Here is a 6,394-nt window from a genome sequence, read left to right on the forward strand (position 1 = left end):
TTAGGTGAATGTAATGAAGGTTGGGGGGCACGCACCTAGTGGTAAGGTTAAGTTTCCTTGTAGGTTATGTGAAGAGAATCACCTCATTCACCTTTGTCCCTATCTGGACGAAGCCAAAAAGGTGTTGGATAACCGTCCTGCTTCACCGCAGCGACTTCCATCTAGTTACAAGAGACTCTCCCTTTCATCATGCTGGGGGCATGTAAACTAATCTCAAGCATAGTTCTTCATTTCAAGCTTGTGTAAAAATGAAACTAAATTCAAGCATAGTTTTTCATTTTAAGCTTGTGTAAAAATGAAACTGAATCCAAGCATAGTTTTTCGTTTCAAGCTTGTGTAAACATGAAACTAAACCCAAGCATAGTTCCCTATGGTTCAAGCTTGTGTAAAAATAAACCCATTTCCATTTTTAATCCTCATGATTGCCATTCTATCAGCCTCTTTAATCAGATGAGCCTTTGTTGTTTCATTCCATCACCACCATCTCTTTGGCCGATCATACGCTTTCACTTGGTTGTTTTATCCTTTTTGAGGAACAGTTGCAATGAGTGGTCTTATTAGCCAGCCTCTTCACATAAATCAACATGTTTTGAGAAGTTCCAACATCACTGGAACCAGTTGCTATCCTAGACACCACTCATTCCTCAAATTGGAGTCCTCTTTAAGCGCTTTTCAGACTCTCTAAATATGAAAAGATTACTGAGCGCTTGTCCTTTTCAGCTCATTAATGAATTGGAAACAACATCTACTTAGTATAAGTTTAACCTTTTTTCGAGCTGAGATAGATTATTTACGAAAAAGGAATACTTTGACCGAACATGGTCAATAGGTTCTCTCTCGTATTGTTTTATGCCTTTTTGGGCTTGAGAGACAAATCAACGAAAAAGAACTTGTGGAGTTTTCCTTTTGTCCCTTTTCAAACTCTCTAAACATGAAAAGGACCGAGTTATCTTTGTCGTTAAACTCATTAAAAACATAAAATAGCAACAAACTTGTCCATCTAGACAAGACCGAGTTTCACCTTCGCTAGACTCGTTAAAACATAAAATAGCGATGGATTCGCCCGAAGGGTGAAATTATACAACAAGAATATGTTATCCTCCTCAAGCTTGATAAAAATAAAGAGGTATTGGTTAGCAATGACTGGGGAAAATGGGAAAAGGGGAAAACCACTTTATGGTAGCAAGTCGCTTTTGAACATGACACTTTCACTCCATCACCATGACTATTTGGGTTGGGTTATTAGGTTGATGGTTATCACACTGTTGGTCTATCATACCATCCATCACTTTGTTTTGGGTCAATGCTACCAATTCACTTTAGTGTCACTGACATGTTCAAGAGAAGTCATTGAGTCGAAAATTCATCTTTTGCAATACCATAAACCTTCATTTTCATGACCGTCATTCCTAAACCTTGTGTCGTCAGTCAAATTCCATCTCTAAAATCAATACACTCGTTTCATGTCGTTGATGTGGGATACATCAAGGCCCTCCTGCGATGAGTCGCTTCTTGTTAACATCAGCACATTATCCAAGAAGTTGACTTAGAAACACCCATTCAGTACCTTGAGGCTTGCATGCATCAATGGCAGGTTTCTCGCTTCCGGCGATAGGCATACATCAATGGCCTTCGACTGAAAAATTTTCTATGGTGTTCGACATCAAATCATCCATTCACACCATGTAAAATGTACTACAATACCTTGAGGATCATTATCATTATCGGTGATTTCTCTCGCATCTGTTAACAACTTACATCATTGGCTGGTAATCAAATGGTGTCTTCCCATGTTCGACTTCAGATCACATTGTTGGGTCTTGAAAATGTCATTCATTTCCATTACACTTTCACTATTATGTCCATTATATTACCTCCATTTCACTACTATGTCACTACATTCATCCCACTTTCATTATCATTGGGCCACATTTATGTTTTTCCAAACTTTATTAATTATAAGCCTTTTAAGTGAATTTGTGGTTAAAATTTAGAAAATAATGTGCATATGCTTATACCTAACAAGTGGGTTGAGATTGTTGACATGTGTAGATCAAAAGGAGGCTTCTAGAAGACCCTTATGTGGCACTCTAAGGCCAAATTCGAATTTGAGTGGAAAGAATCATGGGGATCATGAGGATATGTGTCATATCTCCTAATTGTATTGTAACTCTAAGAAGACATGTGTCTTATCAGTTCCTATTTTGATTAGGACTCTAGAGGTAGAGGGAGAGATTCATGAACTCTTATTAATGAGATGGCTTCTCATCTTTTTCTATAAATAGGAGATCTCTCTCCTTCATTTGTTAGTTTTTAGAGCTTGTTAGCTTGTTAGTCTTAGCTTAGCTTGGAGTTTATAGCTCTTCCTTGATGGCTTTTGAAAGCTTTGGAGAGTTTTGTTGTACTTTGTAATTTTGAAGAATTTGAATAAAGCTTTGATGTTCTCAACATGGAAGGAGATGTGAAGTAGATGTCATGGAGCACATTAGAATGTAAGGTAGAGTAGATTTTATTTTGTAATTTTGCTTTGATTTCATTATGTCATTTGATTGCTTTCAAGTTTGATAGATTAGAGTTTCCATTGATGCAATTTTAATTCATGCAAGTGTGTTCAACCGGTTGATTGTAGATTAGTTTTTCTTTACATGTTTTTGCATCAAATAGTAACATGAGATTTGCCTCTCTGCTGAACTTTTTCTTAAGCTTTTCAATTTCAATTATGCTTTGATTTCAGTCTTATTTATTTATTGTTGTTAGTTAGTTTAGATATCAAATTATTCATGTCATTTGACGTTATCTCTAGAGCCATGGCTTAACCCCGAAAAGCTACTTGGCGAGCTATCAGATTATGAATGAAGTGATTTGATTTTACTTTCATCTCTGCAATTAGATATCAGGTTCTTCATGTTATTGACGTTATCTCCATAGCCATGGCTTAACCCCGAAAAGCTACTTGGCGAGCTATCAGATTATAAGTGAAGTGACTTGATTTTACTTTCATTTGCAAGTAGGTAATTTAGATATCAGGTTCTTCATGTTATTGACGTTATCTCCAGAGCCATGGCTTAACCCCGAAAAGCTACTTGGCGAGCTATCGGATTATAAGTGAAGTGACTTGATTTTACTTTCATTTGCAAGTAGGTAATTTAGATATCAATTCTTCATGTTATTGACGTTATCTCCAGAGCCATGGCTTAACCCGGAAAAGCTATTTGGCGAGCTATCAGATTATAAGTGAAGTAAATTGATTTTGCTTTCGTTAGTCTGCAATTTTTTGTTTGTTTGAGTGCAATAGTTTAGATTTTATTTCTGTAATTAAATGGGCAGCAGAGACAGTGATTTCATGATCAGTATTTCATCTTTTGTTTGATTTAAGTAGCTACATATTTACATTCCTGTTCAAGTATTAATAGCATGTTTTGAGATCTTTTGAAGTGCTAAGTTTTGGAAGTTACCATAAGAGACATAAACCTTGTCTTGAAATCTACATCCATACTTGACCTTTAAAAGTATTCTTAAGACCTTAGAATAGGATTTCCATTTGCGTTAAACACTTTAGGAAACCAACAAGAACAAAACCCCAAAAACAACATAAACTATAAAACAACGAAGTAAAAAAAAGTTTAACTAAGCACATATGGTGCACCACACTTCATCAGTTTACGATACCCGGATTGATAATTTATGTAGAGCAATTTAAGACGTTAAATTGACTAGACATTTTGGCGTTGTTGCCGGGGAAGTGTAATTAGGAGACCTTATTTCTTACATCTAAAAAAATTTAATAATTCTTGAGTATGCTCTCTTCTTGCACTTTGTGTGATTTGGAGGATCAGAAAAAGAATTGTTATAAAAAAAATAATAATTAATAATTATTGAGTATGCTCTCCTCCTGCACTTTGTGTGATCTAGAGGATCAGAAAAAGAATTGTTATGTTAAAAAAAAAAAAGGAGACAAAATAAACTTCATCATTTCAATTGATTTAATAATAATATATAAATAAATAAAATAAAATAAAAAATAAAAAATAAAAAAATAAAACCCAACTGCTTTGATAGGTTCAACTGTCCAAGATTGACTGGTTATGGTTTGTAGTGGTCCTCAAAACACTGTGTCCTGTTTTAATAAGATTTTGCAACTTAGCTGCGGAATGTGGCCTGATTCCGCAGCTAATTGTGAATTCCGTAGCTAGTTTCAAGGTTTAGCAGGTTACAGGCGTCCAATGAAAAAACCGACCACATGGGCACCTCCGGAATTGTCCCGACATGGATCCTATCCTAGTCACCCAACCCAGATTGATAAAAAAAATTAGCATAAGACCTCAGTCAAAGTCCTATTTTTAGCGTGTTTACCTTGAAGTCTTTGCTGCCTGAAATTGAAAATCATTAATCATTCTTATAAAATTTCACAATTTCAGAGAAAAAAAAAAGGAAAACAATCTATGGCTATCTCCAATTCCAATCTCCACTATGGCCTCAATAGAAACCTACATTCTTTGTGGTAATTTTGATACTGATATTAGATGTTGATTTGGGTACAAGTGCCATTTTGCCCATGGTGAAAAGGAGCTTGGGAAGGTAAATGCAATAACACACAATCTCAAAGATGATTTGGCAACAAAACATTTTGGTAGTAGGTTCCTAGTTGGTGGCTTAGATGGGAAGCCTAGAGGTCGTCCTGGCTATCATGAGGTTACTCCCCCTAGTATGGCAGTTGTAGCTACATTTGGTGCTTCAGCAACTGCAAGAAAAATAATAAATATCGATGTTGCACTTGCTGGTGTTTTAATTTGGAAAGGTGGTGTAAAATCTAAGTAAATATGTCATTCAACTGGTGCAAAATTGGCTATAAGAGACCACGAATCCGATACTAACCTAAAGAATATTGAGTGGGAAAGCAGTTTTGATCAGATAAAGGAAGTCGATGCCTGGGTTTGTCAACTGATTGTGCACACGAGTACTACATTGCCTGTAAAGTAGATTTCATTTACTACAAACAATTTCAAAACCACGACCATTAGGAATCAATAAGCATAAACAACAGACCTGCAAATGAAATTCAACCACAGCAATTCAGGAAAAACGCAAAACAGAGAAAAACATCAAACTTTGAATGCACGATTTGGCCAAACGGAGGCGAATTTGGAAAAAATAAAACATGTATTTTTTCACCAATAGGGTCAATTAGATAACCCAAAAACGGTTTTAAGAAATTCGTGGCGGTTTAAGAGAATTTCTCGGTTCTCTGAAGCCTCTTTTTGCCTACCGCGTGAAGAAAAACGGAATTTGAATTAATTAACTGACAGTTGATTTAATTCGGCTGCTTCCGATTTGAAATCAATGGCGTGCTAATAATTAACTGTTTGCTAATTATACATCTCCCGCCTTTTGCCACCCGTCTAACACCTGCTCTGCCGATTAATAGCAATTCTAATTGGATATGGCTCTTTGTTGATAGACGTAACACATGTTAACAGTAATTCTAATTGGGTACAGCTCTTCGATAATAGACATAACACCTATTAACAACAATTTTAATTGGATACGGCTCTTCGCAACCAACCAATAGACGTGGCATGGAGCTTCTTGGCATTCGATGCAGAGGCCATTCGAAAACTCACTCACATTCTGTTCATGTATATTTCCTGTGAGTTAAACCCAAAATTGCCTCTAATTAAATTGGTTGCCTGGAACTACCAGAGAGGAAGAAAAAGTATCAAAGTGAAATGAATCCCATGCAGGTAGTTGTGTTGTTTGTTTTTAGAATCATCACTTGGATATTCATGGGAGTTGTCTTAAAACATGAGCTATGGCTCAGTATATGCATGCCTGAACCAAAAACAGCTAAACTCTATCAAAGAAAATGTAAAAAAACCATGGCTATCTCATTCAACAACTATGAAATTTTGGGAAATGGTTTCTTGAGAATTGTCAAATCCAAAACAAGTTTGAGTGTTGCAGTAGTTGGTCTGCAAAATAATCCTCTATACATACAAAAAAAAAAAAAAAAATCAAAACTGATGGTTGGTTGTCTTTTAGCTGCGGAATGCAGCCTGATTCCACAGCTAACTGGCAATTCCGCAGCCATTTTCATACTTTTGTAGGTTACAGGTGTCGAGAGACAAAATGAGCCACATGGGTAGCTGGGAAAATGTCAGTACATGGATGGTGTCCTATTCATTTGATCCAAGTTGATGAAAAAAACCTCGGTCAAAGGGAAATCAAGTTGTGTGTTATCACTAAGTCACCACACTAAGTCGCCGCATGTCAAGAAAAAAAAAATTGAATCAATGAAATGAATAAGTTATTTGCTCACTTTTCTGAAGGTATTGATTAATTTTGGACTGATGATGAAAGATGAATGGATAACTTTTTATTCAATATTTTTAACTAC

At 36.0% G+C, this 6,394-nt stretch overlaps 1 pseudogene; it reads left to right on the forward strand.

The window, feature by feature from the left end:
- Positions 1-4,470: 4,470 nt before the first annotated feature.
- LOC149140146 (zinc finger CCCH domain-containing protein 31 pseudogene) lies at positions 4,471-5,031 on the forward strand (annotated as a pseudogene).
- Positions 5,032-6,394: the final 1,363 nt, after the last annotated feature.

The sequence above is a fragment of the Pinus tabuliformis genome, chromosome X, assembly GCF_031772625.1.
Source record: "Pinus tabuliformis cultivar Carrire ecotype Pingquan chromosome X, CPIR1, whole genome shotgun sequence".
Taxonomy (NCBI): domain Eukaryota; kingdom Viridiplantae; phylum Streptophyta; class Pinopsida; order Pinales; family Pinaceae; genus Pinus; species Pinus tabuliformis.